Here is a 26,422-nt window from a genome sequence, read left to right as displayed (position 1 = left end):
TGCAGAGGGCAGGGTGCTCCCCCAGCCCCAAATGCACCCCACACTCCTTCCGAAACGCTCCTTGACACCTGACTGCTCCCTGATGCCCGAGTGCTCCCTATGCTCGTCAGTGCTCCCTGATGCCTGAGTGCTCCCCATGCTCCTGAGTACTCCCTATGGTCCTGAATGCTCCCTGATGCCTGAGTGCTCCCTATACTCCTGAGTGCTCCCTAGGGCCTGAGTGCTTCCCCCAAACTCCTGAGTGCTCCCTATGCTCCTGAATGCTCCCTGATGCCTATGTGCTCCCCATGTTTCTGAGTGCTCCCTGATGCCCAAGTGCTCTCCCATATTCCTAGTGCTCCCCAGACTCTGGGTGCCCCTATATTGAATGGCTCCCTGATACCGTCTCTCCCTCTACCTGAGTCCTTCCCACTCTTAAATACTCCCCGATGCCCGGATGCTCCACCATTCTCCTCAGTGCTGCCCAATACCTGGGCGCTCCCAATACCTGTGTGCTCCCCAAACTCCCAGTGCTCCCCATTTCCTCAGTGCTGCCCAACACCTGCGTGTCCCCAGGGGAAGGGTCAGCCTGCACAGGGTCTGACATCGCAGTGGACAGGGCCAGAAGGGCAGGAGTGGCCACTGCTCAGCCCGTGCCAGGGGCCCGTGGCCGCTGCACTCAGGGAAGTTGAGTCTTGCAGGGCTTCTCCCCTCCCCTCGGTGCAGCAGGGGTGAGGGGAACGAGCCGCCACAGAGACACAGCCAGCAGGGGGGCTGCGTGGCCCCGGCCCACTGGGCAGACCTGGACACACGTGAGTCCACCTGCTGCAGCCATAACTCCAGCCCAATCCCCGCTCCTGCCCACGGGCGTCCCGAGGGGCCCCACCCACTGGGCGTGTCTGAAGGGATGACGGTGGCTCACTCGGGGACGCCGGGAAAGACAGGGACGGCAGCAAGGCTGGGGGTCTTCCGTCTCCCGCAGCCGCTCTTGGGCATGGGGCTGCTTCCCCAGCGAGCAGGGTGGGCTGGCGGCTGGAAGGGGCCTCACGCAGTAGCAGCCACTTAGCCCGGGCCCAGCCGGGTCCAGCTATTTCTGGACCTCGTCCTCATTTTCCTCCACACCTGAAATTTTACAAATTACCACTAATTTAAAACCTGATTTGATAGTTCTATTAAAGGAACATTGGAGATTAGCTATAAAAATAAGTATGGGACCACTTGAGCAGAGCTTAAAAGAAAATTACAGTGGTCTCGCCAGCGCCAGAGGCGGTCTTCGCGGGAGTGACTCAGAGACCGACAGCATTTGAAAGGCTTCTTCCTCTCCACTCTTTTCCACCTCATTTTGGCTATTTTTTTCCTGTGTGGTTCTATGTTTTGAAGGCAACTCGGGGATTATGGCTCCGGGCACACTCAGCTCCCTGAGCCCTGCGCCTGAGGGAGACGAGGTCTGCCGGGTTCTGTGAGGCCGCTGGCTCCCCTGGGGGCGTCTCGCAAGGTCAGATGCCCTCTAGGAATAGCTTTGACTGGGGCCTCCCAGGGCTCGGTCTGGGCCAGGACAAGAGTCAGAATCAACAGCAGCTTTGCACGTAGGGTCCCTGCTCCAAGTGCTTGAATAGCTTCAGCGACATTTTTTTTTTTTAATTTGCCATCAAGATGAGGAAGCAGAAGACCCAGCTGCTCGCTCATGTTGGTTGTTGAGTCATTGCTTAGTTTGACAGGTGTCGGAGTGAAAGACGCAGGAGGGCATTGCCAAAACACGAAAATATCCTGCACCCAAGAGCGTGAGCTAGAGCCATAGCACAGCGGGTAGGGCGTTTGCCTTGCACAAGGCCGACCCGGGTTCGATTCCTCCGCCTCTCTCGGGGAGGCGGGCAAGCTACCGAGAGTATCCCGCCCACATGGCAGAGCCTGGCAAGCTGCCCGTGGCGTATTCAATCTGCCAAAAACAGTAACAACAAGTCTCACAATGGAGGCGTTACTGGTGCCCGCTCGAGCAAATCGATGAGCAACGGGATGACAGTGACAGTGACCCAAGTATGTGTCTGTGCAAGGAGAGAATGCTTGACCCGAGGCCCCGGGGCCCAACAGCCACGTGCTGTGTCGAAGTTGCCTTCGCCTGTGTCCGAAGAGCCACCAGGGACCGTAAGAGTCTCCCAGTGTCCGAGGCCAGGCCCAGCCTAAGACCAGACTGCACAGATACTACAAGACAAGTACAAGTCAACGTCTGACCTGAACTGACCCCCAACTTCCCAAGCAGTGACAAATCAAACCCAACAATGTATAAAACGGTGTTTATCCTAGGTAGGCAAGCCTGGTTCAACAATTTTTAAAAATCAATTCATGCAACTTATCAAAGCAGCAAACTAAAATCACACAATAAATAAATAAACACAGAAATAGCATTTGACAAAATCCAATACCCTCTGGTGATATTAAAAAATCTCAATCAATAGAAACAGAAAAACCATTCCTCAGTGAGTAAGGATAGAAAGAAATGTTGTCAATCTGATCAAGACTATCCACAAAACAACACCACAAATCACAGCTGCTCTCGCCGGCACCAACAGCCTTTTGAGCAAACGTGCAGCCCTCACACACAAAGTCAGCTGACTCTCCAGATGCTGAAAACGAACATAATTGGAAATAAAACACAAAATATCATTTACAGCAGCACCCCCAAATTAAACACTGCATATACACATATACACATGCATATATAAAATCTGTATGAGGAAAACTGTAAAACCTATGAAAGAAATCATAGAACTCCATAATGTAGAATTTTTATGTTTATGAACAGGAATACTCAATATTGTCACATTGTCAACTTTCCCCAACTTGACTGATAGGTTAAATAAATTTCCAATCAAAATCTCATTCTGCTATTTCATGGATATCAACATACTAATTCTGTATCTCATAGGGAGTAAAAAAAATAATCCCAGAATACCCCGAACAGTAACAGCCCACAGGAAGGGCTGAGATTAGCCAAGATAAGACTCACAACAGGAATACAGAAATCCGGACAGCATGGTCCCGGGGAAGAACACAGACCAGTGGAGGGAGCAGAGAAACAGCCCTCGGGGAGCTACTGACCATTGATGCAGGAGCAAAGGCAACAAATCAAGCGAATAAATAAAGCAAATGGAACAAAAAACATCCACGTGCAAAAAAAAAAAAATTAAGACTATTGAAAAGCTGTCAACTGAGAAAAAACATTTGCAAAGGACACATGTCAGGTCAAAGCCACAGAGAACCCTCAAAACGTGACATGTGCCACGGGCCTAGAGGGAGTACGGGCCTCGGCGTTTCTTGCACACAGCCAACTCTGCTCCCATCCCGGGCACTGAATATCCCCTGAGCACCACCAGAGTGAGCCTTGAGCACAGAGCCAGGAGCACCACTAGCTGCTCCCGGGACCAACACCATCCCCCGGTTTTAACGGGCAGCTTACCAAACAGGCACGGAGGGCACATAAGCCCCAAAGCGTGCTCTGCGTTGCATGCCGTGAGGGACACACAGCAGCGAAGTCGCCCGTCGGCTGCGCAAGCAGGCAAGGGTGCTCGGGGTGCTGCTGCCGGACCCTTGTTCTCTGCCGACGGGTGGGGCCGCCACTCTGGAGTAACGCGGCTGCGGGGACCCGGGAGAGTTGGGCTCTCCTGCCCACACACACGTTTGCACACGACACTTAGAGCGGCTTCTCTCCTAACTGCCGAGGCTTGGAAGCTCCCGAGAGCCCCCGGGTGGGTGGACGGACACACACCGCGGCCAAACGACACGGAGCACTGAGGGTGCTCACAGGTCACGTGGCCGGAGCCGGGCTGGGGCTGCTGGAGGTCAGCGGGGAACAACGAGCAAGAGACCGAACAGCCGTGGCCGCATGCAAAGGTCAGTGGGCCTGGGAGACGTACAAGCAACGCCACGGCTGTCCGGTGGCAGGGAGGCCGAGCGGGCGGGGACAAGGGGACGTCTCTGACGGGGCGACTCAGTCTGAGCCAGGAGGAACCTCACACGGCAGGGCGCCCCCCAGCCCCGGATCCAGCCACACGGCAGGGCGCCCCCCAGCCCCGGATCCAGCCACACCGCAGGGCACCCCCTGAGCCCCAGATCCAGCCACACCGAAGGGCGCCCCCAGCCCCGGATCCAGCCACATGGCAGGGCGCCCCCAGCCCCGGACCCAGCCACACCGCAGGCGCCCCCTGAGCCCTGGATCCAGCCACACCACAGGGCGCCCCCAGCCCCGGATCCAGCCACACCGCAGGGCGCCCCCCAGCCCCGGATCCAGCCACACCGCAGGCGCCCCCTGAGCCGGCACCAAAGGCCAGAGGACACCCTGGGCACAGTGGGAGGCTGATTTGGACGGTTTCATCTGGTGTTTCTGGGGGCTGGTGTCGGCTAATCACTTCGAGAAAGATTACCTCTTTGATCTGCCTTCTGTTTGATCTCCAGAAAGTTATTTGTTCCCGTGGATAAAGTCAGAAATATGTTGGAAACTTGGTTGTTTTGCTCTATCTTGACCAGGGAAATTATTTTATGCAGCACAAAAATAACACTTAAGTCGCTGGGTTCTCTCGACTGGCATAAAGTTGTGTAAGCTGAATTGTTTCCTCCACAAGGAAAATTGTCTGGAAGTACAGCCATTGGGAAATAAAGAATGGGACATTGAATCCAATCAATAATCTATAGACACAGAAAATTCAAATAAACACTGAAGATCGAAGATGGTCTCCCCCACCCATGGACAGTCCAGTTGAATTGCCCACGGATGCAACCAAGTCACAGACTCGGAACTAAGGGGTCATCTCACCCACAAAATCCTGAGAAGGGGCAGAAAATGAGACTAACAGTTCTGATTTGTTCTTCTGGTTTGGAGCCACACCCAGTGGTGCTCAGGGCTTACTCCAGGCTCTGTGCTCAGGGGACCGACCATATGTGATTCGGGGATCAAACCTGGTGGTCTCTGTGTGTGCAAGACAAACACCTCTCTGCTGTACTATCTCTTCAGTCCCCAGACTAACATTTCTACCACAAATTATTCCACAAATCAGTTGTTCTTACATCCATTAAAATTGATACAAAGTGAAATAATGAAAATAATCATATACTTTGCTTTCACTTAAACTGTGCTCATTAAAATGGTAATGAACTCACAGTAATTTTTCAGTATGATTTTGGTTGTCTTTCTTGTAATTATACTGTTGTCTTCACTCATGTCAAAGTCATCAAAAGACCTTTGATCTCCATTTATATTGCTTTAGAACTATTTCAACGCCTTGCTAACGTGAAAAGGCTGCTCCTTTATTGAATATCTCAGAAGCACGTTATTAAGCCATTAGGAGCCTCGCTACCTGCAATAAGTGGGATGACACAAAAGAACTGTGTCTCCGTCCTCTGACTTACACAGAAACAATGCCAGGGAGCTTCGACGGCACGCAGATTCTAACGAACCCGAGAACAAAAAGAGTGTCAGCTTCTGAAGCCTGGATAATCCGTTTATTGTGTGTAGAGACAGAAAGACTCAGTTTATTAAAGAACTGCTAAATTTTTTTTATCACATCTAGATTCTCTGATCCATATAAATGAGTGATTCCATTGTCAGCGGCACACAATAGGCGCGTGATCCACCGCAGGTGAACATGGCGGGCCCGAAGCAGGACCCTCCCCGGCCCGTCACTGCGTGCAGACAGCCTGACCCTGCGTGGTGGTCCCGCGGGGCCCTGGGTGCTGACTCGGCTATAAAGCAGGTCCGAAAACTCTCTAAGAGAGTTTGGAGTTTCCCCACACGGGCTCCGATGCCCTCTGCTGAGAGCCAGGCAGAAGCTGCTGTTAGTTACAGTGGTGGAGTGGGTGCCAGACACGATAAATCACGACTCTTCTCGGGGGGCCTGCCCTGTGTCCTGCGTGGCAAACGGCACGAATGATACTGGCGCCCGAAGGAACTTTCTCAGGAGGAAGAAATGCCTTCAGTTAAGAAGCGGGCGGCACAAAACGTCAGAGAACCCAGCAGTCACGGGGCCGGGCAGCGCCAGGGCAGCTGCAGAGAAGCCTCTTCTGAGCCCAGCCCACAGGGCCCTGGTCCTCGGTTGGCCCCAGACAAGCCGGGGTGGCCCTCGGGAGCCGCAGTGGTCCGTTTCCCTGGGCCCCCAGCTCAGCAGACAAGCCACCGGCCAAAGCTTGCTGGCCCTGGGCTCCGGGGGGCCCCCGAAAAGTCTGATGCTTCATTGTGTGGCTCTCCTGCTTGTGAGAATCTGCTCAGGTTCTCTGCTCCCTTCTGACCCATTCTGGGAAGGCAGTGTGGTTCTGAAACCCATTAACGCTCCCAGATTGTCCCCCTTGTGTCAGAGTTCACCCTTTGTCTTCCTGCCCTCGCTGCTGTTTCCTTTCATTCCACTCGTCACCGGCTTCTCCACAGGCCTGACACTCGCACCCTCAGCTCTCCGGGCAGGAAAGCCACACAGAGCCACTCCTCGGCGTGCTTACATAAGGAGGCGAGGATGAACGGCCTCGTCTCACACCGAGGAACCAGAGAAACAAATAAAACCAGGGTCAGTGCAGGGAAAGCAACAATAAATAGTCGAGTGGAAAATCAGTGAGACCGACATTTAATGCCGGGATGAGGCTCCAGGCCGCCGGCGGGCGGGCCCAGCCGTCACCTCAGGGAAGATTTACCTCCTCGCTCTGGCCGCTCTGTTCATCTCCAGAAGGCAATTTGTTCCCAGGGATGAAGTCACAAATATGTGAGCAACTTGGCTGGGTTTTGCCGTGCTGGCCGTAGGAAATCCTCCATGCAACCCCAAACAGCACCTAGCAAAAGCATCACCTGATTCCCCGTGGGGACGCACGGAACTCTCTCCACAAAGGTGAGGCACAGACAGGGGTGCTCATCCTCTCCACTGGTATCGAACCCAGGGTTGAAAGTTCTTACCAGAGAAATTAGGCAAGAAAAACAAATAAAATGAATATAAATTGGAAAAAGGAGAGGTAAAATATACCCAGAAAATATACAAGATAATATACAGAGAAAAACATAAAGATTCCACAAAATATTAATATCATTAAAAATGCAATACAATAAAGCAGAAAGCTACAAAATCAACTTTAAAAAATTCTGTTCTATATCTCTCTGCGAACAATTGACTAGAAGAGAATGAAATCAAGAAAACAACCTCATTTGCAATTATGAAAAAATCATTCACTGCCTAGGAATCAAGTTAATAAAGGAGATGAAGGATTTATACATTGAAAACCGCAAGTCCATATTGAAAGAGTAGAGGACGACCATCAGAAAGGGAAATATTCTGTTCTGGTGTTGGTGTGTTGGGATCAGCACTGCTGAATGACACCCTGCCCTACCACAGCATTACACAGTCCCTATCAAAACCCCAATGACATTTTTAAGGGAAAAAAAAGAATACCAGAATTGCAAAATTTATATGGACCCATGAAGATTTAAAATCACTGTGTCACTGTATCCCTGTCATCCCATTGTGCATCGATTTACTCTCGCAGGCGCCAGTAACGTCTCCATTTGTCCCAGCCCTGAGATTTTAGCAGCCTCTTCATACTCGTCTTTCCCAATGATTGGAGGCTCTTTCAGGGCCCAGGGAATGAGACCTGTTACTGTTACTGTTTTTGGCATATAGAATACACCATGGAGAGCTTGCCAGGCTCTGCCGTGTGGGCGGGATACTCTCGGTACCTTGCTGGGCTCTTCAAGAGGCATATGTATATAATATATATACGTATATATATTTCCCTCTATGACTTTATGGAAAATGGACAGGGAGTGTCTTATGATGTGTCCAGGAATATGTTCACTCACGCGTGAGGCTCCACCTGAGAGTGGGGAAAGTGGCCTGGAGCGTGGCGGCAGTTGGGTTGTGGAGACTGGCTGTCGGGCTGGGTCCCTTGGGGTGGGGAGGTCTCTCACCTGCTCCCCTCTGGGGCGCCCCTGGTGCAGAGTCCTGTGGCATGGTTATGGGGGCCTCATTTTATGCCCCCTTCCGGGAGAAGCAGCCGTGAGTCCTGGAGGGTGGCCGTGAGGAGACTATGTGGCGCTGGCCGGAGGTGGTTTACGGACGTGACCCCTGGGTCGCCGGGGACTGGGGGGAGCAGGCAGAGGACCTTTGCTCCCGGGTCCCGTTGAGCCCAGAGCCCAAGGTCACAAAGTTCCGAGTTACCTGGTTCCACGGGACTTCGCTCCTGCGTGAGGCTCGGCATGAGCCTCTTTTAAATAAAGATTTAAAATAGTCAAAAGTAATCTGGAAAAGAGTAAGATGGGAAGAAGCTGATTTAAGATATAAAACTGGTCTTCAAAGCAGAGTGTTACTGGGATGAAAGTAGACGCAGGGCCAAAAAAATAGCCCAGAAACAGACGGTCACATAAACGTACACTCAGTCTATGGTGGGGAAACGCCAAAGTCTTCAAATGGGAACTGAGTCTTCTCGGTGAATGGAGTTGGTAAAGTCGGCAGCCGCCTGCCAAAGAGTGAAGTGGACCATCACTTACCCTGCGCACAGAAGTGAACTCGGAGTGGACTGAAGACCACTGTCACTGTCACTGTCACTGTCATCCCATTGTTTATCAATTTGCTCGAGCGGGCACCAGTAACGTCTCTCATCGTGAGGCTTGTTGTTACTGTTTTTGGCATATCGAATACGCCACGGGGAGCTTGACGGCTCTGCCTTGCGGGCGGGATACTCTCGGTAGCTTGCCGGGCTCTCCGAGAGGGACGGAGAAATAGAACACGGGTCAGCTGTGTGAAAAGCGAATGCCCTACCGCTGTGCTATCGCTCAAGTCCACAACATGGGAAAATATTCCCGGCGAAAACGGACACCAGGGCTAATGTCCAAGACGTACAAAGAACATACAAAACTCAACGACAAGTGAACGACCCCGTGAAGATGGTAAGAGCTGACTGGACACTTCCCAAAGAAGGCAGACAGACAGCTGAGGGGCAGGTGAGGGACAGCGCGTCCACAGAGCCCCAGGGAGGGCCAGAAACAGCAAGTCCAGGGGGTGTGAGCGAAGAACAAAGCAGGGCGCTGCCCTCTGCCCAGCAGTTCTGCCCCTAGACAGCGACCCCAAAGCGCTGCTCCAAGGGGGCATGCAGACCTAGTCATGGGGCACGCCCGGAGGCTCCCGGCTGCCGGCGACAGGGGGCGGGTAACGCGGTGGGGCCAGAGACTCGGGGAGCGTGCTGGCATCACACCTGGTATAACGAGGGTGACGTGAGACAGGGAGGGGACCCACCTGTGGGACAGAAGGAAGCCAAGCAAGAACACGGTGTCCAACAGAAGCGAAGCCCGAGACCCCGGCCACAGCGGGGAGGGGAGCAGAGCAGGCGGGGCGAGAGGCTGAACTGGAAGGACCCCACGGTCAGTGGTAGACGGAGACGGACACAGAGGCCGGGGCTGCTGTGAGGACCCTGTGTCCCCGACAACACGAACACGGCGGACGAGTTCACGATCCCGCGCCTGAAAAGCCTTTGAATGTAATAAATGGTGCTGCCTCGCCTCCGTCGCCATTAATGCCTCTAAACTGAAGAGTGTGCTATTCCATTTCAAAATATTGAATTCAAATTAATTTTTTAAAAAATCAGGAAAAGAATGACTCCAAGTATCACTATTTATAGATGACATAACGATATATATATACAAGACCTGAAAGAGTTCATTAAAAAGCTCCTTAGAACAATACAGCAAAGTGGGGCCGGAGCGATAGCACAGCGGGTAGGCCTTGCATGCAGCCGACCCGGGTTCAATCCCCGGCATCCCATATGGTCCCCCAAGCACCTCCAGGAGTAATTCCTGAGTGCAAAGCCAGGAGTAACCCCTGAGCATCGCTGGGTGTGACCCAAAAAGCAAAAAATATATATATATACAGCAAAGTGCCCGGTTACGAAATTATACACAAAGATCAATTTCATTCTTTTCTTTTCTTTTCTTTTTTGCTTTTTGGGTCACACCCAGCAATGCTCAGGGATTGCTCCTGGCTCTGCACTCAGGAATTACTCCTGGTGGTGCTTGGGGGACCATATGGGATGCTGGGAATCAAACCCGGATCAGCTGCATGCAAGGTAAACGCCCTCCCCGCTGTGCTATCGGTCCAGCCCTCGTCAGTTTCATTCTTATATACAAAGAATAAATCAGAGGAGAAAGCGGGTCAAGGAGTCTATCCCATTTAAAACAGTATCCAAAAATATCAAGTAACTAGGAATCAACTTAACAAAAGAGGTGGCAGATCAATACCGTGATAACTTTAAAATCACTTAAGAGGGGCTGGAGTGATAGCACAGCGGGTAGGGCGTTTGCCTTGCATGCAGCCGACCCGGGTTCGAATCCCAGCATCCCATATGGTCCCCTGAGCACCGCCAGGGGTAATTCCTGAGTGCATGAGCCAGGAATGACCCCTGTGCATTGCAGGGTGTGACTCAAAAAGCAAATTAGTAAATAAATAAATAAATAAATAGAATTACTTAAGAGACAAAAGACCACCCTAGGAAGGGGAATACCCCGTGCGCACGAATGGGAGGAATCAGTATTGTTAAAGGACTCTTCTACCTAGACTATATCTAGATCCAGTGCAATCCATGCCAGATTCAGGCGACGTCTGCCCAGACCTAGAGAATGAATCTGTATGTAATCAGAAAGGGCCACAGACAGCCGAGCTGCACTAAAGCAAGACCTTGGGCGGCATCTCACAACCTCATCTTGAGTGTTACTATGACACTACTGTGATCTAAGCTGCACGTACTGGAAGAAAGACAGGCCCTCTGGCCAGTGGGTCAGAACTGAAGCCCAAGCGTAAAACCCCACATACATGAGCAGTTAATTTTCCACAAGGGAGCTGAGAGCGTGACGTGAAGTAAGGCTAGCTCCTCAACAAGCCGTGCGGGAGACTGGATAACCACACGAGAAATTAAAGTTAGGTCCATAAATCACACTTAACACAAAAGTCAGTTCAAAGTGGATCAAAGCCCTTGAGAGCCGACCAGAAGCTGTAAGTATTGAGGAAAATACAGGCAGAACGCTCCAGGATTTCACCTCAAAGTCATCTGCACCATCCCAGACCACTGGCCTCAGCAACAAAATTAAAAATAAGCAAGTGGACTACATCAAAGTAGAGAGCTTCTGCATGGCAAAAGAAACATGAGCTAAAACTTAGCTGGATGGGAGAAAATATTTGCACTCAACACACCAGATAGAGGGTTGGAAACCAAGATAGATAAATTACTCACAAAGAATTACTCAACAAAATAAATTACTCAACAAAAAAAAAATTCAAAAACACTATTTTTAAAATCCCAGGACAGGGCTGGAGCGACAGCACAGCGGGTAGGGCATTTATTTGCCTTGCATGAGGCCAACCCAGGTTCGATTCCCAGCATCCCATATGGTCCCCTGAGCACCGCCAGGAGTAATTCCTGAGTGCAGAGCCAGGAACCCCTGTGCATCACCGGGTGTGAGTGACCCAAAAAGCAAAAATAAATAAATAAAATTTTAAAAATAATTTTTTTAAAATCCCAGGAAATGAACAGACAGTTCTCAGAAGAAAACGGGAGAGACCAACAAGCACATGAAGGCGTGCTCTGCATCACTTACCATCAGCGGAACTCAAACCAAGACAGCAGTGAGACGCACTGCACGCCAGTGAGAACGGCACATGTCAGAAATGGCAGGAACAACCTGTGCTGGTGAGGATGTGGTGAAAAGGAGCCTCGCCGTCTGCTGGGGACAAGCTCTCTGCTTCGACCCCAGCGGAAACAGTACAACGGAGGGGCCTCGGGAACTCGGAACTGAGCTGCCGTCCGACCCAGCACGTTGACTTTCGAGAGAGTCCACCCAGGACATAGAAACACTCACCCAAAAGCACAGATTGCGCCATTATTCACTGTTGCATTTAGCATGACTGTACCCGCCCCACTCCATATTTTTTTTCTTTTGGGGTCACACTTGGCGATGCACAGGGGTTATTCCTGGCTCTGCACTCAGGAATCACTCCTGGCGGTGCTCAGGGGACCATATGGGATGCTGGGAATCAAACCTGGATCAGCTGCGTGCAAGGCAAACGCCCTCCCCGCTGTGCTCTCGCTCCAGCCCCCCACCCCCTATTTTTATGGCAGCTAAGGTGACATGGAGACAACAGCGCTGACAGTGCTTCTTTCGTAAAAATCACCGCAATGTTCTGCACCTCCACCAGCAAAAGGCCACAGACCCTCCACCGCCGCCCTGTCCCGTCCCGTCCCTCGCACACTCGGGTCACTTCCGAGGGCTCCAGCGAGCACTTCTGGAGGCAGCGGGTGAAGGTGAGACAGAGACAGCCACGAGGGCAGGAGAGACCCCGGCAGCCTCGGCGTCACCAACACTCAGGTCCCCTCCCAGAGACGAGACTCACCCAGCTCCCGCCCTGGGTCCTGCTGAGTCCCCAGCAGCCCAGCCGTGCCACGCCCCTCGGGCTCGAGAGGTGGACACCAGGTTCCCACGCTCCTCCTGGGCTGGGAGCACATCTCCTGCTCCTGGAAGCCGAGTCACGGCAAGGCCCAGGACGAGAAGCTCCGCCCGGCCCAGTACACATCACACACTCGTCCTTCGACACAAACGCAAGAGCAACCACCCACGGCCACAGCCGCTGACCTGTTGGTGCTTGAAACCAGAGGTGGTGATCTGAAGCTGCCAATCTTCCTCTGAAACACGCTTCACGGGGGCAGGACGGGGCGTCAGCTGCCGCATTCAGCCTGAGTCCCGCCTGTCTGGGAGACGGGGCTGTGAGAGTGGGGTGACAAGAGTGCGGTCGTGAAGAAGATTAACAGCCGTCCTTGTTTCCGTTCCCGGCCCATCTGGTCACCCTGTCACACAGGACAGCCCACCCCCTAGGGCACCTCCAAAGCGGTCTGGGGTCTCTCTGCTCTGGGGCCGGGGTGTGGGCCCCCTCGTCAGTCAGGCCGCGCTGCCTCTGGCTGGTGTCCCAGAACTACTGCCCTTAAGGGCATCCCTGTCCTCACCGCTGACGGGGGCCCTTTTCTGGTGCTCCAGTGAGTCAGTGTGCGAGAGCGTGTGTGTGTGTGTGTGTGTGTGTGTGTGTGTGTGTGTGTGCATCCATGCAGGTGTGTTGGGCAGGTGTGGACACACCTGTTTGCATATGTACCTACAGATGTGCATACCTGTGTGTGTCCATGCAGGTGTGGGGGGCGCACTCCTGTGTGCATGTGAGCATGTGTATATGTAAACATGTAGGTGGGGGATGTTCACATCTGTGTGCATGTGTATGCTGTATACCTATATCACATGTGTGCGCGCGTGTGTACCTGTGTACCTCTGCGTGTATTGTGAGTTCATGTGCGTGCCTGTGTGCATGTGTGTCTGTGAGTGCATGCATATATGTACTTGTGTCTGTGTCAGTACATTGTATACCTGTGTGCATATGAGTATATGTGTTGCTATGTATGAGTAAGTGCATGTCTGCATGAACGCATGTTTGTGCTGTGTACTGTTGACACATGTTCTTGTATACTGTGCATGTATGTGCTCGTGTACTGAGCACTCATGTGCTGTGTGCTGTGCACGCATGTGCTATGAGCTGTGCGTGTATGTTCTGTGTGTTGTGCATGTGTGTGCTGTGGGCTATGCACGTGGTATGTGCTGTGCACACATGTGCTGTGGGCTGTGTGTGTGTGCTTGTGAACTCTGCACATGCGTACTGTGGGCTGTGCACACGTGTGTGGACCGCATCTCAGTCCAGGTGCCCGCCCTGGGCCCAATGGATGGCTGCAGAGGGCCAGACACTGTCCTGCGAGGCCGTCAGCCCCCAGTTAGCCTCGATCCCTCTGTGCTCGCGTCCGACGTCTGGCTCACCAGCCTCGCCGAGATCTTCCGGACGGAGACAGTGCACGTGGCCCTGAGGTTTGTTCCTTCCCGGATTCCCGGGCCGGCCCCATCAGCTGTCCTGTCAGAATTCGGCGGGCTCAGCCTCCCCCCCCCCCCATCTCTCGGGGACAAGCCCCTGTCTGAAACACCGGCTCTCCCTGGGCCTTCTCGGGGTCCCCAGCCTTCCTACAGAAACTGAGTCGAGCGTCACGTACCCAGCGGGCCGTAAGGAAAGCGAGCGCCTTGTCCCTGCCCTTCCCCATGTCCCCGACGGCTCTAGCTGCTGACTTACAGGCCCAAAGTGTTTCTGGTCTGTTTCCTTACTAAAGGCCACGTACTTCCTTTCCTACACAGTCTTACTGTGTCACATGCTTCAATACACGGAGTTTTTACCATATTCTGAACATGTAACCGTGTGCATTACGCTGTCCCGATTCTGCCAGGCATTCGATATGTTATCTCCAGCCTATTAACTTATGAGCAACTGATTATAATCAGAGTCTAGTATCTGTACAGTTATCAGTTATCTGGCACGTTCAAGTCTTTATTCATGGCATATTAATTATTTGATTTTGGTATTTGCTGATGTTACATTTTTAATTAAATTTATCCTCCTAATCAGGCATATTGGCCTATTTTAATTTTTATTAATAAGTGCTTTATTTGTAAGTGAGGTAGCACTGTCACACTGTCATCCCGTTGTTCATCAATTTGCTCATGTGGGCACCAGCAATGTCTCCATTGTGCGACCTGTTGCTACTGATTTTGGCATATCAAATATGCCACGGGAGCTTGCCAGGCCCTGCCGTGCGGGCGGGATACTCTCGGTAGCTTGCCGCGCTCCCTGAGAGGGATGGAGGAATCAAACTCGGGTCTGCCGCATGCAAGGCAAACGCCCTACCCGCTGTGCTATCGCTCCAGTCCTTGTGAGGTAGGTTTCATTTTTCTCCTATATTCTTAGATTATGTCATCAGAATCTTATTGTTTAGGGCTTATTATGGTCACAGAGGCCTGACCCTGCTGAAATCATATTTTGACATTTCCTTAACAGTGTTCATTTTAATATACATCTTATACTGGTCTGCAGAGCCTAGCAAGCTACCCGTGGCATATTCGATATGCCAAAAACAGTAACAACAACAACAAAAAAAACAAAAACAACAACAACAAAAAAAAACACAGTAACAAGTCTCACGATGGAGACGTTACTGGTGCCCACTCAAGCAAATTGATGAACAATGGGATGACAGTGCTTATACTGATGTATTGACAAATATTCTTTGAGTAAAACATCTTATTATGAATGCTTGTTGACTTACTGCTTTGTCCTTGCATAGATCCTGACTAGGAGAGACATTTACTTCGGAGGAGAGAAAACTTCTTCCCATGGAAACTCAGCCCCTGAACGTCAGACTCCAACACTCGTAACAGGGACTGACAGAGCCGCAAGCATGGGACGGCCCAGTCGCTTCTGATAGGAAAGCCAGGTCCTGCCCCATCTGGTGGAGGCCCAGGGAGTCCGGGACAGAAGGGTGACCCGTGCCCCATGTCTCGGACGCTGGGTGGGGGTGGGGGGGTCATGGGTGTCCCAGAGTTTGACCCTTTGCTCATCTTCAGAGCAAGGTAAGATCAACAGGTCTTCAGAGCTGCTTCCCAGTCACAAAGACGAGCTCTGCCCTGGTCCCAAGTGGCCTCAAAGGGCAGGGGAGCTCGTGTGTGTGTGCATATGTGTACATGTGCGTGTGTATATGTGCGCTCGTGTGTGCATGTGTGTACGCATGTGTGTGTGCCTGTGTGTGCATGTGTGTGCGTGTGTGTGTGTGTGTGTGTGCGCGCGTGTGTCTATGTGTATAACGAGCCAAGGCTTAGGCTACTGACTCAATGGACGGCAGGGAAAGAACGTTCCCCACGGGGAAGCCTTTCTATACAGCTGCACACACACAATCACACTCACACAGACTGACATTCTCACACACTCAGGCACATGGGCACGCCCACACATGCATGCACTCAAACGCGCACACACACACTCATACTCAGTCTCACCCCCACACGTGCGTCTCCTTGAAGGCTGAGACTGGGAACTCGGGCCCAGCCACGTGAGGCCTGCGGGGCCGCCCGCCCCCCGTGCGGGTGCTGACGGAGTCTCCGCCCGCTCGGTGTTTGCGGCTGTCAGTGACTGAATGTTCCCTCCCGTGTCTTTATCCTCAGATCCGACTGTCCACGGGGCTCGGGGAGCCTCGTGAGAGCAGCACCGGGAGGACAGTCCCAGGGAACCAGGGGGCCGACCGCAGGGCCACACGCTCCTTTCCGGCATCTTCTGGCCGCTCTTCAGAGGGCTGCTGGCGGGGAAAATGCCTTTCCCAGGCCCTCCCCACCCTCCCGCCATCCGCGTGCGACTTCCCTCTTCCGAGCAGTTCCGGGGTCCGAGCACTGCGGGGCCGTGCAGAGACTCTCGGCCATCTGGACGCGTCCCCCAGGGGCCCTTCCCGAACAGAACGCGCCTGGCCCCTCTTCACCCGGAGTCCATGGTGGACGCCAGGCTCCTGCCCCGCCCGTTCTCCCTCCCTCTCCCAGCCTGGGGACCACTGGCCTCTCGGCTGTTCCAGAACGTTCCTGGTTGGAGTGACTCGTGTGGAGCCCTCCATGGGACCTCCCCCACCTGGCCCTATCACGGATGATTCCTCAGTGTCTGGTCGTGCCTTGCTAAGGGTCTCTGTTCCCTGTCCAGGTGGACCACAGGCCCTGTGTCAACTCACTGGACATGCCACTGCTGCTGTGACCTCTCACTGGACATGCCACAGCCCCCGTGTCCACTCACTGGACATGCCACCGCTGCTGTGCCCTCTCACTCGCCATGTCACTGGCGCTCCCCCAGCTCCGGGGACAGCTGTGAGCAGAGAGAGGCTCTGCCTTCCTGTCCCTCCACACCCACGGGTGCTGGTCAGAGACGGACACAGTCCCCATCCCTGCAGTCCCTCCACGCGTCACTCCTGCGCCACGGCTCCCACATGGACTCACTGGACATGCCAGGGCACGCATGCTCCGTGTACGTGCCGTGACATAGAGAGCGAAGACGGCGCCTGCATCCTTATCCAAAGAAGCATCCCCTTACATGCACTCGGAATGCGTGAGCTAAGCATGAAGCACACACAGTCCCCTCCTGTGAGTTCACCAAGTGTGGGCGTGCGATGCGTGAGTTCGGCTTCTCCAGCAGAGGCACAGAGAGACAGGCTGATGGTGAAAAAGGCCCGTGTGATGCAGAGCAGCCGGCACACTCAGAGACCCCGGGAGGGGCTGAGGACAGGCTGCATGAGGTGTGACCCATCACTCTCAGAGGGACAGGCTTCAGCAGAGGCCAGTCTCGGGGGGACTGACTCGAGGACTCTGTCTCCCAGGGACACCCACAGTGCTCTTCTCTTCCCCTGTAGTTGTAGATGCTAAACAATTCAGTTCATGTCTTAGTAATACTTGCAGTTTGGATAAACGCAGTAAGAGACGAGGATCCCAACACTTAGTTCTCTGGGCTCTGAGAGCCAGCGAGGCTTTTACCGTAAATCCCAGACTAAGACCTCAGGCCAGTTCAGCTTGTCCTTTCCCACGGGGGTCCTGTCTCTTAAGCCATAACAGCTTGCATCAAGACCATGCATTTGTGCTTTCTAGACTGTCCCGTTTCAATGCCAGGGTAGCTTTGCCCTTGCCCTGGGTCCATCCCAGTCCCACGGCGGGACCTCCCTTTTGAGGTGTTAGGAACTCAGCATCTGAAGCCTGAGTCAAGTAACTATGACAGATGCCCAGGAGTAGATATATCTCAGAGTCAATCAACTCCCAAATATTAGGAGCACAGCATTAACAGTCTTTCTGTGCTTAAGCAAAGAACATTGCTCTGTAGTAAAATATGGAAAGGCTCTAGGGGAAATAGTAAGTAATTCACTACAAATACAAAATCCAGAATTACCAGAAAGTTCTGGCTCATAACCAAGACTGGCTTGGGGATGTAACAGTGAGAGGTCAAGCCCAGAGGAAAGGTTAAAGGTAAACTCAAGGGGTTAGGGTGCTCGCAAGAGCACTGTAGCTTCTCCGGGGGAGGGAAAGGCCCACTCACTGAGAAGCCTACAGCACTCGGGTCAGCATCCAACACCAGCATACACGGGCCCTGGCGCAGACGCGGATGTGGATGCGGGTGTCAGTGTGTGTGTCCGTCTGTACCTCACCGACAATCACATGCCTACACGCGTGTCCGCACTTAGCCTCTCTGCCCGCAAACACAGCTACAGTCGTGTGCTCCAGACACACGCGCTCTTGCCGCACCGCACACGGCCACACACGCCACCTCACTCTCGTCCCCCCGGGTCTCTGCGCAGGGCCCGGGAAGGCGGGTCGGCAGCCGTGTGGGGGCTCCCGCGGCTGCGTGGGGGACGTGGGGCCGCTCCCAGCACGGCTGCCGAGACCCAGGAGCTTCTCTCTCCGGACACACAGACCGGCCTCCCAGGGCCCCTCAAGTGGACACGCCCCCGGCCCTGCCCTCTCAGGCCGCACAGTCTCCTGAGAGACGACACGCCCCGTGGGCTGGGCTGAGGGACGCCCTCTGGGCGCTGGGGCACGGAGGGACAGGACGCCTCCCCGGGAGCAGACGGGACGCGCAGACCTGAGCCCAGGGCAGCAGGCCACAGCCAACAGCCGGGAGGCCCGGGACAGGCGGGCCCCTGCGACTCCTGGGCCTGTGAGGGAAGGCGGGTCTGGGACGACCTGACGCGGCTCCCCTGGGAGAACCGGGTCGGCCCCAGGGAGCCAGAACTGCCTCGGAGCCGCGTCCCTGCCCTTCACCTGGGGGCTTCGGGGACAGGGGACAGCGGGAGTGCTGGACACGGGACACAGGACATGGGACACGGGACATAGGGTACAGGACACGGGACATGGGACATGGGACACAGGACATGGGACATAGGGTATGGGACATGGGACACGGGACATAGGGCACAGGACACAGGACATGGGACATGGGACACAGGACATAGGGTACGGGACACGGGACACGGGACATAGGGTACGGGACACGGGACACGGGACATAGGGTACGGGACATGGGACACGGGACATAGGGTATGGGACATGGGACACGGGTCATGGGACATAGGGTACGGGACATGGGACACGGGACATAGGGTATGGGACACGGGACACGGGACACGAGACATGGGACACGGGACACGGAACATAAGGTATGGGACATGGGACACGGGACATAGGGTATGGACATGGGACATGGGACACAGGGTATGGGACATGGGACACGGGACACAGGAGATGGGACGGGGGACATGGGACACAGGACACAGGACATAGGGTACGGGACATGGGACACGGGACATAGGGTATGGGACATGGGACACGGGACACGGGACACAGGGTATGGGACACGGGACACAAGAGAAGGGATGGGGGATGGGGATGGGGACGGGGGACGGGGGATGGGGACGAGGACCAGGGATGGGGGACGGGGGACGGGGACAGGGACGGGAACGGGGGACGGAGATGGGGACAGAGACAGGGACGAGGGACGGGGACAGGGATGGGGGACGGGGACGGGCAGCGCACTCTGCTCTGGAGACTGGCGAGGCGGGGCACCCACTCCCCCTGGGGCCACACCCAGGGGAAACAGGAACTTTTCACCGGGACGAAAGACCAAGGTGCCACTGAGGCAGGGCTGCCCGGAGCCAGTGGTGGGCAGAGGAGGGGACACTCTGTCATCCCTGGGCGAGACCCCTGAGCATCTCCCGCACCTGCTCCCGGGGCCCCCAGAGCCCGAGGGTGACGGTGTGGGGCCGCGAGGGGCCTGGTGGGGGTCACGGCTCTGTCCTCGGAGCCACTGCGGGCGCCGCTGTGCCGGACCTCGGGCAGCCCCTCTGGGCCCGTGGGCACGCGGTCCAGCTGCAGTGGACAGAGCTCTGGGCCCCGGGGTCAGTGGCGGCAAAGACAATCAGCAGACGATGCCACGGATGAAGTGTGGCTGCAGGCGGCCGGCCCCGCGCACACACGTGCTGAGGCGAGGCCCGTTCTGCAGAAAGGAACGCCCGGGTCAGACAGAACTTGAATCCCACACGCCAATTCCCTTCATCAGTGCCACCGCCATGACAGATGAAGTGTGGCTGCGGGCGGCCGGCCCCGTGCACACACGTGCTGAGGCGAGGCCCATTCTTCCGAAACGAACGCCCGGGTCGAGACTGAACTTGAGTCCCACACGCCAGTCACTTTCATCAGTGCCACCGCCACGACTATCTCCTGACAGAGGGTGCCCTGCCTGAAAGAGCTTTGAGAAGTCACTGCCCAGGGTACCCTCATGCCAGCGTGTCCCCAGTTATTGTTCATGTTCAATACGATGGTTTTCACCTTAAGCAGAATACGTTTTTCTGGCTAAATTATCAGAAATCTCTAAACGAAATGTCTAGTGCCGTTTCCAAAGTAAGCTGTCACCTTGCGTTTCACTCAGGCTCCCTGTCCCCCCTGCACGAGACCGATGGGCACGTCTGTGAGGAGAAAGGCAGAGCCTCTCCTGGGACGCCCTCCCGCTCGCCTCGGCACGGAGAAAGGCAGAGCCTCTCTTGGGACGCCCTCCCGCTCGCCTCGGCACCTTCGGCTGTTTTTAAACAAACTTGCACTTTCTCCCCAGGATTCTGCGGGAGCATCCGGGGCCCAGAAAACAATTAATCTGGCACAAAGGATGATTAATTACTTGTCGTTTGATGCTAAAGACTCTTGTCAAAGTTGGAGAACGGTGTAGCTGGCCCCTTCTAAACCTGCGTATTCGTGGACTTGCACATTTCTCCCCATTCCCAGGACCTTCAGCTCTGGGGGCTGCCCCCCACCCCCCACCCCGGCCCCCCGCAGCCAGAGGTGGGCCCTGCGGGAGGAGCCTGCTGGACTGACTAGCCCACCTTCCTCCTCTTATTATTTCCGGGGCTCAGGATTGAGCCTCACCCGATGCTCAGGGTGACCCCCAGCTCTGCACTCAGGGATCTCGCCTGGGGGGTGCAGAGGACCGGGCTGGGGTCGGCCCGCACCAGGCATCCCCTCCTGCTGTCTCTGCCACTCTCCTGTTTCACTGTTTGCACCTTCCCGGGAACGAAGCAAGCCTCTTCCGCTGTATTTAAAGTTCTGCTTTATTCCAGGCGCCGGGATTTACAACACTGCTGGCGGTAGAATTCCATGCATGGAGCACTCCAGCCCCACGCCCTCCCGGACTCGCCCCTGCGAGCGCCCGCTGGATCCGGCTGTTTCTGCTGCTCCTTGGGCACTGGCGTTGCCTGGCGCCGTGTGGCTGGCAGGTGGGGGGGGGGCACGCTGCACCTGCCCCCTCCTGACGGCCTCCTGGACTCAGCGCAGCTCGGGGGCTGCTGGGAGTTCCGTGTGTTCGGCTTCCCGCGAAGCTGGCCTGGTGGTTAAGACATTAAGAGTCCGCCTGGCTGTTTTCTGTCCTTATATCAATTTTACTGTCTCTCCCGCTCCATTCCTTCTACTCTACCTTTTGGCTTGTCCTGTTTTCCCGGGAGACTGCATACTTCAGAACCCTTCTCAGCCACTTTCTGGGGACAAAAATCAGCAGCGTCAACTACGCAGCATCTCTCTGGACGGATCCAGCACAGCTCCCCACCCCCCCCGCCCGCACCTAGTACTCGAAGTCACCTTGTCGCTCCCTTTCCCTCTACCTGGGGCTGTCTGACGGCCCCCTCCTTGGCGGCCAGTGCACATTGTTCCACGCGTTTATCTTTCAAGCCGTTCCCCACCCGAGAACCCCCCGTCTCTGTCCCAGCCCCATCCCCCCATCTCTCCGTGCCCATCTGGCCACTGTCCAGTCCTGATGGGGACTCCATGGCTGAAGCCCACAGGGCTGCAAGCTCCAAGCCACATGTGTGTATCTGGGGACAGTTCAGGCCACTGGAAGGTTCCATGGATCATGGGCTCTGGCACGAAACCCCAAGCTGCTTTCCAGGGGGGCACACCCCTGAGGCCCAGAACCGGCCTCGGGCAGGGAGGGCCCTGGGTGTCCCACGAGGGACGCTGGTGTTTGGGTCCGACTCGGGACGCGGCTGGGGAGCCGTGGTAAACTGACTGACCGTTTCCATATCTTCTCTGAGAAACAGCTGAAATATACATCAAAGTCCCTGGCCCAGGTGTCCAATGGGGCCATCTGTTTTCTCTCGCTGGCTTGGAGGAGTTCTTTCTATTTTCTAGAGAAAAGTCCCTTTTAATAGATATGTTTGGCATGGTTTTCTCCAAATGTGTGGGTGGCCTTTTCACTTTGGGGATGGTTTCTTTGAAACATAAGAGTTCTGATTTTCACGAAGTCCAATCTGTTTATTTTTTTCCAGTTGAGGCTCCGGTGCCATGACTGAGAAATCGTCAAACCCAGGCCACTGCTGGGCCATGTTCTAGAGGCTTCCACGCCAGCTCCCGCCTCTGAGCCCCCCTGCCCTGACTCCGTTGCTTTGCATGTGGAGACCGAGCCCGCTCACGCGGCGAGCAAGGGCGGGAGGCATCCTCGCCAGCTGGCTCCCAGAGAAGTGAGTCTGAAGAAGGAGGTTTGATCCCCGGGCCTGTTTATTCGGAGAGCCTGGCACTCCCTGGGAAACCCAGGGCCATTTCAGGGGACTGCAGCAAAGTTGAAATTTTGTGTGGATGCCATTAAGCCTAGGAGTACTTTGGGGGCCACACTCAGCACTGCTCAGGGCTTACTCCTAGCTCCGTGCTCAGGGGTCACTCCTGGCATGGGGAACCAGCTGGGACGCCAGGAATCGAATCTGGATTAGCCGCATGCAAGGCAAACGCCCTACGTGCTGCGGTAACTATCACTCCAGCCCTGGAGAACTGTTTTTTTTAACTCATGAATATGCAATAGTATTTATTAAGATCTTTACATTCTACCAACATTTTATGATTTCTGAGGTTTACATCTTGTACCTCTTTTGTTAATTTTATTCTTTTTCTTTCTATTTGGGAGCCACACACAGCGGTACTCGGGGCTGACTCCTGGCTCTGTGCTCAGGGATCACTCCTGGCAGACTTGAGGAACCAGCTGGGTTCTGGGGACCGAACCCAGCTCAGCGACATGCAAGGCATGTGCCTGCTTGCTTTCTGGCCTTGATTTTCTTCTTAATGACTTTATTCTGCTTAAAGTTACCGTAACCACTTGATTTTGTTTTGGATTGCTCTCTGTTAGTGAATTCTTGCTTAACTTTTAAAAAACGTTGCTCCTTTGCTGTGACCTCATTGCACTCTGGCAAACTGATCCTTCTAAAATGGAGTCCCTCTGGCTGGAGTGATAGCATAGCGGGTAGGGCATTTGCCTTGCACGCGGCCAACCCGGGTTCGAATCCCAGCATCCCATATGGTCCCCTGAGCACCGCCAGGAGTAATTCCTGAGTGCAAAGCCAGGAGTAACCCCTGTGCATCGCCGGGTGTGATCCAAAAAAAGCAAAATAATAATAATAAAATAAAATGGAGTCCCTCAGACTTGCCTACCTACAAAACCTTGCCCTCTGCCAAAAGAGACTGTTCCACATCTTTCCTACTGGACTCACACCCCCCTCCCTGGAGGGACGCCAGAGCTGGTGGGCAGGCGTGGACCCCACTGCCCAGCTCTCCCCTGGACTGGTCAGGGTGCCTGGACCCCAGGTCTCCCATCCACCCCACATGTCCAGGTGCTGTGCCGTGAAACCACTGGTCCATCTGGTTCCTTATTCAAGGTCTAATTGTCAGAACACAGGACTGGAAAATACCTGACCACGTCGCACTACCAGCAACTGAGTCTTAAAGGGGCGTCGTTCTGTATGAAAACACCACTCGGTAAGCCCTTATTCTTCTATGTCTGGCGCCAAAAATATTACAACTGCTTGAGCAGAAGCTAACAAATCTAAATTATTATGGGATCATTATTATCACTAAGAAGTCATTTATCACGTGCAGCCCAAGTCGCATCCCTGGGGCCTCTCTCTGTTGGGCCCCCCCCCCTCCGTCTCTGCAGGGGAGCCTGTTTCGTCATCAGTCCCCGGGAAGTGGCAGGGACTGGAGCCAGCTCTAGCCCACCACGCAGAAGGACCGGGGCCAGCTCTGGCCCACCACGCAGAAGGACCGGGGCCAGCTCTAGCCCACCACGCAGAAGGACCGGGGCCAGCTCTGGCCCACCACACAGAAGGACCGGGGCCAACTTCCCTCCAGGACAGAACGCGGCTGGGGAAATGAGAACATCTCACTGGCGTCACTGCACCGCGGGCTCATGGCGGGAATCTCTGTTGGGCGAGTGAGCGTGAGCGGTGGCTGTGGAGCGTGTCCATCACTGGGACTCGCACACAAACTTCCTGTCGGACTACGGGCTCGGGGCAGCCACGGAGGTGCTCCTCACGCTGCGTCAGGGAGAAGCAGCTCAGGGGGATCAGAAACGAGTGTCACGAGGAGACACACAGGCAGCCCGGGCATGGGACCCAGGTCGGTGGGAGGCCCCCGGTCAGCGCTGCTCACGTCCACCACTCTCAGAGGTTTCTGCAGCGACCCCATGCGCAACGGTGGGGACCCGGCCACACAGACACAGGCCGAAGGGACAAAGGCGTGAGCGCGGGCTCCTGGCAGCCTCGTTACCACCACAGGCGCAGAGGTGCCCCCTGTGCACCCGAGGGGAGGGAGGGAGGCAGAGCCTGTGCCGCAAGTGGACGGACGGACGGAGGGGCCAGACTCATCAGACGGGAGAAGAACAGGCACAAAGACGGAGAAGTGTCCGAGGAATACTCGGACCCGGAGTCAGGCAGACGAGCATTCCAGGATCCTAAGGTCTCCGTCCCCACACCCTGCCCAGCCCCACCCCGTGCCCAGCCCCACCCCGTGCCCAGCCCCAGCTCACCCACTGTCCATCCCACGGCCCTGTCCAGCTCGGCCCAGCGGGAGTTGAGGAGACTCCGCCCCCAGGGCCTCTGACCCTGTGGCTTGGACACGGGCTCGAGCCAGCAGGCAGGCGGGTGCAGACAGTCAGGATTAGAGTCCTGCAGCGGGCACGGCCGCCGGGATGGCCGCGGTGGCCCCAGCGTCACAGACGGCGGCGTGGGTGAGCGGGTCTGCAGAGGCCCCTGAGCCTGTGTCCCCCTGAGCATCCGGAGCTGAAGCGCCGATGCCCACTGCAGACAGGCTCCCTGGTGCCCCCGCGCCCTAGGCCAGCAGCACCCTCGGGAACCGGGGCGCCCTCTCCCAGCTAGGGGGAGCCTGTCCTGAGCCCCTGCCCCTCTTCTCTGGGGTCAGCGCCATGGACGAGACGCCCGCCTGACTCGGGGCGCCCAGTGAGGGCACACCCCTCCCTCTCCTCCAGTTTGCCAAGGGTGTGGGGGGTCAGGAGCCCTTGGGGGGGGCGGTGCTGTGCATCAGCACGGAAGGTTCCGAAGGTCCTCCCGGGGCCCGGGGCTCACCCGCCCCTGCTGCCCTGCAGGCGATGCCCGGGCGGCTGGGCGGGCCCTGGCCGGGTGTCCGGTCTCTGTGCCCTGAGCCGGGCCCGAGGGGTGGGCCAGGCCCCCTGCCCACGGCTGTCAGGGCCAGGAGAGGGGCAGGGCTGCCTGCAGCCCTCTGCACGGGAGCTCAGCCGTGGCTGCAGCTGCTACTTCCAGGCCACCCAGCCGTGCTCAGGAGCCCGGGGGCCCGGGGTGGGGGGGACCCCGGCTGGCCAGGTGCAAGGCGAGTGCCTCGCCCTGTCGACTCGCAGGTCCTGAACGCAGCGTGTGGCCAAGTGCAGTGCCACCCTAGTGCCCTAGTGGGCTGTGTACTGTCTAGAGGAAAGGAACCCCCTCAGATCCACACAGCACCCACTCAGATGAAAGCGGAGCACTGCAGAGAGAGTCGAGATGGACGGACACGCGGCTGCTCAGAGGCGCCCGGCCGGGAGCCCCAGGAGCTGTTACTTCCCTCGTCTTGGCTTAATGTGCTTAACTCAGAAATGAGACAGAAGCGGCTCAGCCAGACCTTGCCGAGGCAATCACAGCCCGGGTTCGAGGATTACTCACCCGCCCCCACAGCCGGCTGAGCAAGGGGAGCGCCCAGAGAAGCGCTTCTGGAGTCACGGAGATCTGAAACCCACCCAGTCCATGCAGAGAGGAGGAGAGGAAGCCTGCGGGTCTGAGTGTCTTAATTCGGATAAAAATAGGACCCTGATAGGCCCATTGTCCTATGAATCAGGTCAAAATGATTCAGCTAATGAGTGCTCACCTAGTGGGGGCTCCTGCCACCTCCGGAGCTGCCCCCGCCGGCCCGAAGTAGCCGGCGCGGAGGGACAGACCCGAGCCGCGCTGCTGTTCTGCTGTTTTGGATCTTCTCGCTAAGGCACGTCCTTGATGGTGTTTACTCACAGCTGAGTTTCCGCCCCAGCCCACCACGGCGCGCTCCCCTCCCCCGGTGTCCCAGGCTCCCCCTCCCCCAGGTCACTCTGGACCCCGGAGCGCGGGAGGGAGGACAGGAAGGAGAGAAACGGAGGGGGAGGGCGGCAGGGGCAGGGGGAGCGGCTGGCTAGGGGCGCCCAGACCGAGCCGGAGCCGGGGCGCAGCGCCC

General features: G+C 55.6%; 1 long non-coding RNA gene across 1 annotated transcript; it reads right to left on the bottom strand.

Moving 5' to 3' along the window:
* Window positions 1–21,029: 21,029 nt before the first annotated feature.
* Window positions 21,030–26,230, bottom strand: LOC129399122 (uncharacterized). The gene is made up of 3 exons (XR_008626945.1): window positions 26,084–26,230; window positions 21,369–21,429; window positions 21,030–21,278 (listed from the first exon to the last, which is right to left on the bottom strand). It is a non-coding gene; the product is annotated as an uncharacterized LOC129399122 (long non-coding RNA).
* Window positions 26,231–26,422: the final 192 nt, after the last annotated feature.

The sequence above is a fragment of the Sorex araneus genome, chromosome 10 (assembly GCF_027595985.1).
Source record: "Sorex araneus isolate mSorAra2 chromosome 10, mSorAra2.pri, whole genome shotgun sequence".
Classification (NCBI taxonomy): Eukaryota; Metazoa; Chordata; class Mammalia; order Eulipotyphla; family Soricidae; genus Sorex; species Sorex araneus.
Note: the sequence above shows the minus strand (reverse complement) of the source record. Positions and strands in the feature narration are given on the sequence as shown.